The following is a 13,332-nucleotide window of genomic DNA, read 5'->3' as shown; positions in this document are numbered from 1 at the left end:
GCAGTAAAATATATATTTTGCCCGTCATCCTTTTTGTGCCATCTGAGCATACTCCACAACATTTTTTTCATTCCAAAACTTCAGTCGTTACAAATCCATTAACTTTGCTATTTATGTCTTCATCTTTCTTTTGGTCTTTTTTAAGAACAGCATAATAACAATTCTTTCTTCATGTTTTCTTTATAATCGTACTTGACATTTACCAAAAATAGGTCACATTAGTAATATCAGTTGTTTCCAGGGACTGAATTGCAATATTTAGTGTTTGAAAAACGTTGCATAATAAATTGAACAACCTGATTCTTGTTTATTTTAAATTCTAATCGGACAGGTGTCGATTGACGGAGGGATTTTTCAAATATAATCGCTGTATTTAATTTTATTAAGTAGTTCTAAATTTTAAGTAGCAACAGTTTATGCAATATTTTCTCCAATGGTAAACGGTTTCTTATTAAGTAATATAGTATGAAACTTCATATGATGCGAGTAAATATTTTCATTAGTCGTTGTAAATTTTAATAAAGAATTTCTTTCTTTCATTTAAAAAATCTAGAAGACTTTCGAAATATTCTTTTTATTCATTGGCACACGAAGTATGTTTCTATTCCAGGTGTCTTTTCAATTTTGATGGTTTCAAACTCTCTGTGGCTACCGACGTATTGTAGGTCAAACAAAAGGGTTTTTCATAACCATCACAATTTCTAAATGTAAAGCCAAATTGAAAGATACATACATTTCCTTTTCCACACATAAAGTGTCTGTTTGTCAATACTGTTCCTCTTGAGGAATTATGTGGCATTGTCATCTGCATGCTGACTCTTATTACTGATGTTCCACCGATGTTTGATTGCCTTTTTAGGTATTATATATTATTTTTCATATCAACATTTTGTTTGATTTATTTGTGAACAACATTTCAGAATGTCACTTCGCATATACGGTGTTCCTTTGCAATCGACAGTTCATAGACTCACAATCACTCTTTACTTACTTAGAAATGCAGATGCATTTATGTTATTTACAAATGCATATCGAAAGATCTACTATATATTCTCTCAGTAGTCATCTGACTAATATTTGGAGGGACCACAGATAATATAACTTTCATTTATGTAATATTTGATGCTTAAAATTTTGCTTCAATTTTCAGAAGATCTGATGAAGTTAAGAGTACAGATTTCTCATTCACCTGAAACAGTTCAAATTATAGTTAACTTGATAAAAGCTGTAAAGTTAAATGTTTGTTATTATTTAAACCAAAAAAGTCTGGCGTCTGTACGCTTGGGTTTTAAAAGAAGTCTTTCGGAAAGTTCACTCGCAATAAAAGATAACAGATACGGAATTCACGAATTTGTTTGGATCCGTATATTAATATGTTGGCTTGGGCATGTTCGATATTTATAAAAATTCCTGTAAATAACATAAATACACATGAGTGTTTACAAGATACAAAATTTATTTATCCACAAACACAACTAGATTAACTGTTAAAATTAAAGTGATGCACTGAAATGATTGAGTTGGCTTTTATATTATTTCAAGTGATTTAGAAATTTTAAGAGAGTTGATGACATTGTTTGGATATCGTGAATCCATATTTTATTTACTTAAGATTCTGTTCATAAAAAAGTCCGTTTGTCATGTAACACCTGCGTAGGCTTAGAAAAACAATGTCGACATCAAGACTTAGCAAGGAAGGTGGAAAACCAAGTGCAGCAACATTAACAAAGCTTACACAAGATGGCTGCGAAGAGAACTTGGGCATTACCGAGATGTGTTGCCAGCAGAATTTTAGTATAGATAAATTGTGGTTGTATGCGAGGTTCAAACGCTTGTTGCGAAGATGCAACTTAATTTAAAAATATTATTGAAAGGGGTAGAGAGCATTGTATATCACAGCTTATATTGTCGTCCAGACTCCAGAAAAACTCGTCAATTGTTGTCAGTGAGTAATCATTAATGAATTGGTATGCATGGAAACACAAAACAGATCATTTTAAACGAATATAATATACTAAGAAATTTGATGGTTATAGCATGAACATAACTACTCAAAGAGCGCATATAAAAATTACGAAAAGTTTATTAGAAAAAGGTTCTGGAGATAAATGGACATTGTTATAAAAATAAATGTATGCATATGTTCAGTCAATGTATGCTTCGAAATCTTCAGCCGCATCCCTTCGAAAGTGTGCACATCCTGTCAAACTCAAATTTTTTACCTTACTATTATATTCAACCCACGCGTTGTGTTGTTCTAATTCCATCAGACATTTAAAATTTGAAATCTTTCATAACAGTCCTGAGAAAAAAAAGACACTATTCACTCTATCCAAACGCTTTCAAATTACAATCACTCGATCCAAGTTGATTAAATAAAAAGTTTATTAAAAATAACTATGGGATTACCGAGTTGTAACAATTTTGCTTATAAAAATAGTAAGTTCTGAAAGATACAATGGAAGAAAGCCAAAGATTCCAGCAGTTGAGACAAAGTAAATATACAATCTAAGGTGTAGGCTGATGATAGCTCAATAGGTAACGATACCAACTCAAAAGCAGAATGTTTAAAGCCTAAATCCAGTTCATTCCATAGAAAAGTCTTTGTCAAACGAACACTTGCCTTGTTGTCAAACAACTAGAGAGTATGCAAGATCAAAATAGTGACCCAAGAGTATTATCTATCTTATGTAAAAAATAAAAAAAACAAATCGCACTCATTCATATATAGAGGTATGTTTTGTTTTTGCATTACTTTTGCAGAAAAGTCGATGACCAAAGTTTCCAAAAACCCACGTAGATAGTCTCCCACGAAGACCTTGAGACGGACATCCACGCAGAATCAGCAGGATATAACACGAATCAAAATATCAAATCCCAATACAGAAAAAGAAAGAAACAAACAATGAAGTTAGCTTTTGCTTCAGCAGCTAGCTTATATAACTCTCTTTTGATGGCATGTCGAAATCAGCAAATAATGAATTACAAATAAATGACCTCCCTGACAAAATTGTCTGTGAGATGAGTATATATGTTGACGACACCACGATCTATAAGAGACACGACAGGATAACTAATTAACATATATCAAAGGAAATGGCAGAAAATCTACAGGATGACCTCCGATCTCTAGTGGATTGGGAACAAATTGGATGGGCGCATTCAATGCTGCTCAAACTAAACTTTTTTCCCTCAAAAATTTCCAGAAATATTCTCCACCACCAATAGCAACGGTCAACGATTGTTTATCTGAAAGTACATCTTTTAAACTCCTCGGCCTAACGTGCAGAGGAAACATGAGTTGGAACAATTACATTCAGAGTATTGTCAGGACCGCTGCGAAGAAGGCGTGCTCTTTCTATCTAGCTAGAGAGCTCCTAACGCCCGAAAGAATCCTGTACATCTATAAGGCCACCATTCGGCCATGTATGGAGTATTGTTGCCATATTTGGGCTATTGCATCTGCCACTAGTATCTCGCTCCTAGACAAGATTCAAAAGAGAGTTCCAATCTGATAGGTCCTGGATTGTCATCTAAACTTCAGCCTCTGCCCCATCGATAAAATGTAGCATCCCTCTGCCTGTTCTACAAGTACTTTAACGGTGAATGATCTAACGTACTGCACGCACTTGTGCCTCCTCAACGTAAATACCCCCCGACAAAACCGAAAGCAGCTAAATCCTACCCCCTCACGGTAGAGATCCCTAGATGTAAGAGAGCCTTCCATTCCACTAGTTTCTTTCCCAGAACAGCTAGACTTTGGAATTCCGTTCCATGTCCCTGCTTCCCCAACTCTACTTACATGCAGAAGTTCAAGTGTAACGTGTACTTGCTGCCAAACTCCCCACACAGTACCCAGATGCTTATGCCGCTGATAGTAGCCCCCTACAACAAAGTGGCAATGTGCCTTGTTTGGGGTTAAAATGCAAAAAAAAATTACTATCATTTAAGAAAAAATGGCGCTGTCCTAATTTGTAACCGAAAAGGTGTTAAAGACACACGCACATATATATATATATATATATATATATATATATATATATATATATATATATATATATATATATACTTAAAAGGAAAATTTGTCTTTGTATGTGTGAGAAAGAAAAAAGTGTTAGTTCCTTATTGATTCCGAAATGGCATGGGCGATTTGTGGAAAATTTCACACGAATGTTTTTGATGTGCCTGGGAGTTTTCTTACGTAGGATTTTTTTTTCATCGAAATGCGTTCAATAAGTATCAGGAAATCTAAAAAACTGAAATCCGATTTCTTCCAAAGTAAAACAGGTATGATAATCTAACATTTGAGTCTATTTGAGAATTTTTTCTCGGCTCAAGTAGATTAGTCTAGCCCATAAATAAACAGTGCATTTTTAAATAAAAGAGGATAAGAAAATGCATCGGGGGACGGTCTGCAAAGCATATTTCAAGTACAATGCAGCGGGGATCTCCACACACACTATTTGATTGAAAAAAAATGAACGATTTCGATGACAATATATATATATATTCCAAAAAGGAAACATTTGTTGATCCTAATTCAAGCTCGGACATCGCCGCGTTTCCCTGCTAGCATATATATATATATATATATATATATATATATATATATATATATATATATATATATATATATATATATATTGATGCATGAACACCTCGCGACAATTGAAACGTCAATTTCTAGACATAATAACACGAAGCCTAGCGTTATTTACCAATCATACTCGCCGGTTTGACGTTTACTTTAACCTTGTCTGCTCCTAGATTAATTTACCTCAGCAATTTATCTTTGTATAAAATCTTCCAAATGAATATTCATAAATATTTATCTCGCTGGGATAACCTCGTCAGATGAGGTCATCCCATTAGATTTGATGTTTAATTCCGCCGGTCCACAAATATCGATAGGGATATTCTTTTTGTTTGTTTTCCGTAGTATCAGATATTTTTTCCTTGGTGCCAGCTGTATGTTTTCTCACGTTATCTTTGCGAAACCTTATACGCATCTTGTATTGCCGGGGTTTATTTACAAAATTGCCGTTTATAAGTGCGAGTATGTTTTTTGTTGAGAAACGAAAATAAATATCGATAACTCTCATTTACTAAAAATAAATGACACAAATATTTAGTTGCGACAACGAACAAATAGCATAGATGCATTTACATGACCAATTACATTATACACATCAAGATTATAAATAACAAAACCTTGTGTGTAAACGTCTTTACCTAAGATATTCTGGAATACCTATTTGCCTATGTATTGTGACTTTAATCCCTAATAATGGAACTACAACCTACGCATTAATATAGAAAACACGGGATAAAATGCGTCCTGGGACCCAAGTGGCGTCTATTTTAGACCATGTATATGGGGATATTACACAAGAAAGTTAACAGCGAGATGCCTGCTTACATAACACGTTTCTTCATTATAGTACATTGAAAAGAGCAGGAAGCAGTGATATAATGTCGAAAGTTAGAAGGTGGACGGAACAAACTGTTAGCGTAGAAGTCTTTCCAGCATAAGATCTTTCCAGTGAAGGGGAGAGTTTTATTTTGCTTCTAGTGTACGTCAAATATATTTATTTTGATAGAACTTGATTGCTGAATTCCTCAGAGAAGACTTCATTATGTTCTTTTAAAGCAAACGTCTGTATTAAGCATTGAAGCATTAGGATGAAGCCGGATTGACAAGGAAAAACTCAGTCAGAGGGAAGGGCACCGAGACGACCAGTTGTCATTTTGTGTCAGCTACAACACCTCATCACACCCCATTCTCTCTCTTTATCGCTCTCCATATCACATGGAGAAAGAACTGCACAAAAAATAAATTGTCATTCTGTTAATTGTTTTTACTCCTAATGGACACCAATGTTTTTATAATCACCGGCTGTGTTAAACAACAATGAAAATCTTCCAAAGTTAATATAAAAATTGTTGAATTTTGGATTCAATCAGTTCGCCTTTAACTAGGTCACGGAAGGCATTTGATTCTTGGCCGCCATCTGTTATAATTGGTAATTACTTTACACTCATTATCGGGACTTCACTGCTTCTCCACCGCCATCTTTGTTCAACATAATGTCTGAACACTTAACAGGTTATGCGCCCAGCCATCGTCCTTTATACGATGGTTCAGAATCTAATTCGAATTGTGGCAGGTAAATTTTGTGGGGTATCGAAGGATTCGAAAACTACACAAACTGATACAATCTCCAACCAAGAATCCTAACGACCCCAAATTTCTTAAAACGAACTGATTCAATGCTTAGACGATAGATGTATGTCTCTGATTATAAGAAGCACATTTGATGATGGGCAGAAAGCATTGAACATATACAGAGAACATTATTTATTAAAAAAGGAAACCGAAAATTATATCACTAATGTCTCTGAAAGGTAACGAGGATGAAACTATTACTGATTACGTTATAAGGGGGAGAAACAACCGCTAATGCCTTACAACTCTCAGGCGAAAAAATAAGCGATAGCTTGTTGATATCAATGACCATTAAGGGACTTCCAGCCAAGGTTTAACCATTTACAACTGTTATAACGCAAAACGACAAAACCCATAAGTTTCAGTGAATTTAAAGTGACATTGCGCAGTTACGAAGAGACTAATCGGATGCTCGTTGACAAGAATAACTACAGAAATATAATGTAGTTCAGGAATGTTTCTCGAAACCAGAGGCCACCAAATTACGCACCTCACTGCACTGTGTTCCCCAAAAGTAATTTTCCCAAGAAAAAGAATACAATGATCTGCTATAATTGTGGACGACCCAACCACAAAAGGTTCCAATGCCGATATAAACGCTCTAAAATGGACTCCGTAAAAACGTTCAAAACTTTCACGGAGAACAGACATTTCTCTTCACATGTAACTTTGACAATGCCACAAATGGTAAAAATCTCCTTGAAGACTGTGGTGCTGCAGGACATGTTATAACCAAGGAATCTGATTGTATTAATTTTGATTAACAGTTTAATCCACAAAGTCATTTTGTTGAACTTTCCGACGGTAGTCAAATAAATGGCATAGTCTTTAAAAGAGGCGATGCTAAACTATCCCTAAAAATAATAAAGGCGAAATCTGTAACTGTATTCTCATTAAGGCCGATAGTAATTAGTCGCGTGCTCTCGTGTAATGACTGCATGCGTGAATGTAGGATTGGCATTAAATTCTTAAAGATAAAGAAAAATTATCGAAAAATGGACTGAAATGAATTAAATAAATAAAAAGTAAATGTCTTAGAATGACTTTAATGAACTTAAACATGAATTGAATGACATTCAGAATGACTTGAATGCTTAAAAATAACTGAACTCCTTCAAAAACAACTTAGATGATCTCGAGAACTACTTGAATGGCTTTGAGACTGACTGGTTGTAAAGTGGGTGATCATTTTACATTAAATTAATACAGAAAAGTTGTCCCTCTCTTTATGTCACAAAGATACAAATATATGTACAGTATATAGTAAGAACAGATACTACACTTTGATCTTTGCCAAAAGGCCAAGAAAAGGATATATATTTGCTCCCCCACCGAGCAAATTACACACAGGGTCGATTTTTAATTTGAGGAGTTGATGGGGAAATGGGGACCATCTCAACGGGGAGTCGAGGAGCTGGATAGTGACAATTGGTATAAAGGGTTGCCCATACATGGACCAAGGTCTTATATGTGGGGTCGGTATTTATTTGCTCCCCCACCGAGCAATTTAGGCACAAGACCGATTTTTAATGTGAGGAGTGAAGGGGAAATGGGGACCAACTCCCCGAGGAGTAGGGGAGTTGGATAATGACAATTGGTATGAAGGATTGTCCCCACATATGATCTTTTCTTGCAATATCTGCCGGAACAGATGGTATTTATTTGCTCCCCCACTGAGCAAATTAGGCACAAGGCCGTTTTTAATGTGAGGTAAAAACCAGCTCCCCTAAAAGTAGGCAAAAAGGGGGCACTCTGGTAACCAAAAATAATAATTGTCCCAGTATAGAGGGTTTCCCCTCCATTGACTGGTACAAATTATCTTAAGTGCAGCATCTGCCGGAACAGATGGTGTTTATTTGCTCCCCCACTGAGCAAATTAGGCACAAGGCCGTTTTTAATGTGAGGTAAAAACCAGCTCCCCTAAAAGTAGGCAAAAAGGGGGCACTCTGGTTACCAAAAATAATAATTGTCCCAGTATAGAGGGTTTCCCCTCCATTGACTGGTACAAATTATCTTAAGTGCAGTATCTGCCGGAACAGATGGTATTTATTTGCTGGTCTTTGCTAGTCATAGCTAGTCCTAGCTAGTCATAGCTTGCAGTATCTGCCGGAACAGATGGTGTTTATTTGCTCCCCCACTGAGCAAATTAGGCACAAGGCCGTTTTTAATGTGAGGTAAAAACCAGCTCCCCTAAAAGGGGTCACTCTGGTTACCAAAAATAATAATTGTCCCAGTATAGAGGGTTTCCCCTCCATTGACTGGTACAAATTATCTTAAGTGCAGCATCTGCCGGAACAGATACTACACTATGATCTTAGCCAAAAGGCCAAGAAAAACTTAAAAAGCTTAGAACAGCATCTATTATGAACAGACCTTTGATCTTAACCAAAAAGGCCAAGCACAGACTGTTGCGGACAAACCGACTGACCGACCGAACGACTAACGTATAGAGTCGACTAAAAATGCTATGTTCATACCTACGTTTTAACAGGACATATTTTGCGTGCAGGCTACCATTAAACAAGCCGCGAATATAAAGTTTGGCCAAAACAAGTCAAAATTGATATCACACAGCGGAACTGTATTTGACATTAAAGAAAATGGCCGACTATATTATTTAAAAAGTATTGTTCCCTCCAAAACTGCTTGTCACGACCTGGCATAAAATTCTAGGACACTGTAATACAGCTGATATTAAAAAATTACCAAATGTAGTCGTAGGCATGAAAAGAATACCTTCAGACGATCTCCCGAATTGTGATATGTGTGCATAGAGGAACATTACGAAATATATGAGCAGAAACCAAGACAAAAAGGCCACGAAAATTCTCCTACTTGTGCATTGTGTGTTAGCAGGTTTGATCAACCCGATTGAGAGAAATGATCTAAGAAACAAAAAAAGAGAAACATTAACAGTCGAAATCACCGCCCCCGCCAAATTGTAAATTGCCGCAGGCACGTCTTTAAATTGCGATCGTTTTTATATTACTAACCAAATTAACCAACGATTAACTTATAGAATGTTTCCAGTTTCTGTTAAAATAATGTATACTTGTATGCGTTTGTGGGTGTATATATTCATATGCATTCAAAATGAATTACATTTGTATTTATATATATATGTATATATATATATATATGTATATATTTGAAAAGTGTTTATTTTTATATTTATGAAAAAACTTTATGTGATTTATAAGAACATGACTTCTTTTTGCAGACGTTATACCCATATATTAATTATTTTTTGCCAAGTGAGAAAGAAAAACAAATTCCACACAAAAAAATGTTATTTTTTTTGTTCATTTATTTTTATTTTACCTTTGGATTTATTTATTTTCTCAAGCCAAACCGAATTGAACCGGAAGGATTTATCTATTATATCAAAAAGGGGGTGTCTTAAATGTTTTTGCCTCCTAATGGGCGTATGACGCCAAAGATTTCGACGATCGTTTTTATAATCAACCGGCTGTGCTTATAACCTAATGAAAATCTTTCAAAGTTACTATAAAAATTGTCGAATTGTGGATTCAATTAATTCGCCTTTAACTACGTCACGGACCGCATTTGATTCTTGGCCGCCATCTTTTATAATTGGCAATTACTTTACACTCACTATCGGGACTGCACTGCTTCTCCACCGCCATCTTTGTTCCACATAATGTCTCACCACTTAACACATTTCTTATTATAAACTTACGTAAAGTTTTTTTTTCTGGAACAATTAAGTGCCTTATATACATTCGTCAAGAACTTAAACTCTCTTTAGCATATAAAATAGCGGACACTTTTAAAATCCAGAGTTCTACAGCATAACGTAATGGACCACTTTTGGTGCCGTGACTAGGATACTATTCAACAAATGTTTAAACTGAAACATATTACTTTTCATGCTCGCATACTCTATTGGAATATATTTATATAAAAAACAACCTTAACCGAATTTAAAATATCATTGAAGGTGCCTGATAGAAGTATATAAAGTCCAGATATTGTGAAATAAAATTTACAATATTTTATTAAGATAAGGAATACGAAACCCAAAAAATATTGGACTTTGCTGAGTAATCCCTTGGATTTTATCAATAAACCTACTTTTTCTTCAATTATTCTTTCTCAAATGCTTTCAGAAATTGAGGTAATAATAAGCAAAACTAGATACTTATCTATACATACCAAAACATACTGAAACTCTGTGGAATGAAGATCACATGTTTATGTCGTATTTCTTGCTTTGAATAAAATTTTGTAAATTTAATATCTCGACCTTTTCCACTTTTATATACACACACGCGCGCGCGCACATACACAAATACACACACACACACACACACACACATATATATATATATATATATATATTACGTTTTCACTCTAAACAAGACACATTTCCACTTTGATGTAGGGGCTTATATCAAGGGCATAATCTACAGGGGCACTATGTTGGGAGTTTGGCAGCAAGATGTCTGTTTACATTACACTTGGACTTGTGCATGTCAGTACACTTTGGAAAGCAGGAACCCAGCAGGGAGTTCTAAACTCTAGCAGTTCTGGGGAAAAAAACTACTGGAGTAGAAAGCTCTCTTTAATCTTTGTAGGGGTTGGATTTAGTTGCTTGTCGAGTTCGGCCGGGGTGCTTGCAGTTCGTCCGATCATTTACTATTAATACACTTGTAGTACAGGCTGAGGGATGCAACAGTTTGTCGATGAGACAAAAGCTGATGCTAAGATAACAGTTCATGACCTATAAGGTTGGCGTCTCTCTATTGAACCGTGTGTAGGAGCGAAAAACTAGTGGCAGATACACCAGTCCAAATATGACAGCAATACTTCATACATGGACGAATGGTGGCTGTCTAGGAGTACACGATACTTTAAGGCCTTAGTTGTTTTTTTGCACGATAGAGAGAGAGAGAGAGAGAGAGAGAGAGAGAGAGAGAGAGAGAGACTACCGTCTGGACAGCGGTCCTGGCAATGCTCTCAATGTAAATGTTCCAACTCATGTTTCCTGTGAACGTTAGGCCCAGAAGTTTCAAATAAGTCCTTTCAGGTAATTAGTATTTGGCAATTGCTATTGGCGGTAGAAGAGGTTTCTTGCAATTATTGAAGGAAACAAGTTCAGTCTTGGACGCATAGATTTTTCCTCATTTCACAACAGATTGGAGATCATCCTCTAGCATGTCTGCCATTTCCTTGGATATGTGTTCATTTGTTTTTCTGTCGTGCCTGTTATAGAACATGATGTCATCAGCATGTACGCCTATCTCAGAGACAATTTTGTCCGGGAGGTCATTTATGAATATCAATAATAATAAAGGTCCAAGGATAGACTCCGGAGGCACTCTCGCATTTATATAAAATTGTTTAGATTTACGACCATCGGGGACAATCTCGCTTTTTCTCCTACTAAAGAAAGATTAAATTATGTTAAGTATTCGTCCAGTGATACCTTATGACAATATTTTCGAGAAACCACCTTCATTCTAAATATCTGTCAAAACCCGCACTACCCTCCCCTGCTTTGTCGAGTGAATAGCATATAGGTTTAGAAGGTTAGCACATGTTTGGTGATGGAGTAGAACTTGGTTTATTATGGACTCAAATGTTTTGGTGAAAAATTGAGAGGAGGCAAAATAAGCGATAATACGATGCGATAGTACTTTCGCGAAAATTCTTGAAAACTAGTACCACAGAAGCAGTTTTCCAGCAGTAAGGAAAGCAAGATACATTAAGTCATTTGCTGTAAAGTTTGGAGAGAAATGGATTTACTTCCCCGGATGTTTTTTTTATAGAACAATCGGGATGAGATCAAGTCAACATGGTTTTGAAGTGTCAAGGTTTTATGATACTATGTACCTGAGAAGGGGATGATATCAGGTCGTCTTTTGTTGCATGTGTCCGCAAAGGAAACTCAGGGTGAAGGTGGTTTGCAGGGTATAATGTGGAGTTAGATGGGAACCGACTGGCAACCATTTCAGCTTTCTCGGTTGCTGTTCAAACAACCTACTTATTGTAGGATAGTTGGGGGAATTGTTGATTGCCCATTACTAATACACTGTTGTAGATTTTCCAAAAATCACGGGTTCCCAACTTCTGTGCCGCGATGCGTTTTTGGTGCATTCAATAAATTCTCTCTTAGCTGTCGCTATTTCTTTCTTACAATTAGTTCTAGCATCTGTATATTCTGTCTCTTGTAACTATACATATGTGGGTTAAATGTATGGTGCCTTTGAAGAATGGGAGCTGCATAAGTAGAAGTAAACCATTGGGAAAATTTCTGAGTGAGAACATGTGCTTCAATTGCTGTTTTTAACCATACATTGGTCTCACTTGCTCACTGTTCAGCAAGAAAAGAAAATGTATTTTCCCATGGAGCATTTCTGAAGAGATCCTTGATGGACTCCCAGCCATCCCTTTTATAATATCTTGTTGTTTTGAACAATGGCTTCTCAGTTTTTGGTCTAGAATTAAGGGCGATTTCAACCATTATCACAGCATGATCAGCGTTCCCCAGTTGGCTGTTGGAATTCGTTAAACAATCATTGGAGACTGTAGTCAGAAACAGATCTAGAAGTGATGCATGTGGTTCTTGCAGGTCTGGGGAATAGTTTGGAAACGTAACCATCTATGATAGGGAATGAGATATAGAGAAGCTATGTGTTGTGCTACTAACTGCGTCAGTGTAAGTAAAGAATCCAAAGGAATTGCTGGGTTGGACATTGAAGTCACCAAATACATGCACTGCTCCGCTAGTTTTGAGGAAAAGTGTTGTATCTATGCTGTCAGAGACCTTGTTTATTAGGGTGCAGTCCTGGTTCGAGGGAGAGCGGTAGAGAAAATAAAAGTAGCTAATGTAATGCTGTATGTTTAAACTAAATCGCAGAAAGACATGATCGTCTGATTCTAGTTCTGTTTCTCTAGTCAAAGGAAGGGTGTTTCGAATATATAGTCCAAATCCGTGCATATATCTCTCAGAGCCCTTACGGCAGAGTGGGAGATATCCGGGCATGTTAAAGTAGCTAGTGGGAATTGAGGAGTGTAGGTTAGTCTCACTTACTGCTAAGAAATTCGGAGTGTTGGCTAAGAGAAATCATTCAACATCATTT

The 13,332-nt window shown here is 36.2% G+C and overlaps 2 pseudogenes; both read right to left on the bottom strand.

The window, feature by feature from the left end:
- Nucleotides 1-7,435: 7,435 nt before the first annotated feature.
- Nucleotides 7,436-7,540, bottom strand: LOC145278456 (U2 spliceosomal RNA; annotated as a pseudogene).
- An 811-nt stretch (nt 7,541-8,351) lies between these two features.
- On the bottom strand, nt 8,352-8,564 carry LOC145278513 (U2 spliceosomal RNA; annotated as a pseudogene).
- Nucleotides 8,565-13,332: the final 4,768 nt, after the last annotated feature.

The sequence above is a fragment of the Euprymna scolopes genome, chromosome 6, assembly GCF_053919585.1.
Source record: "Euprymna scolopes isolate OS-2025 chromosome 6, ASM5391958v1, whole genome shotgun sequence".
NCBI lineage: Eukaryota > Metazoa > Mollusca > Cephalopoda > Sepiida > Sepiolidae > Euprymna > Euprymna scolopes.
This window is presented reverse-complemented; position numbering and strand designations above follow the sequence as displayed.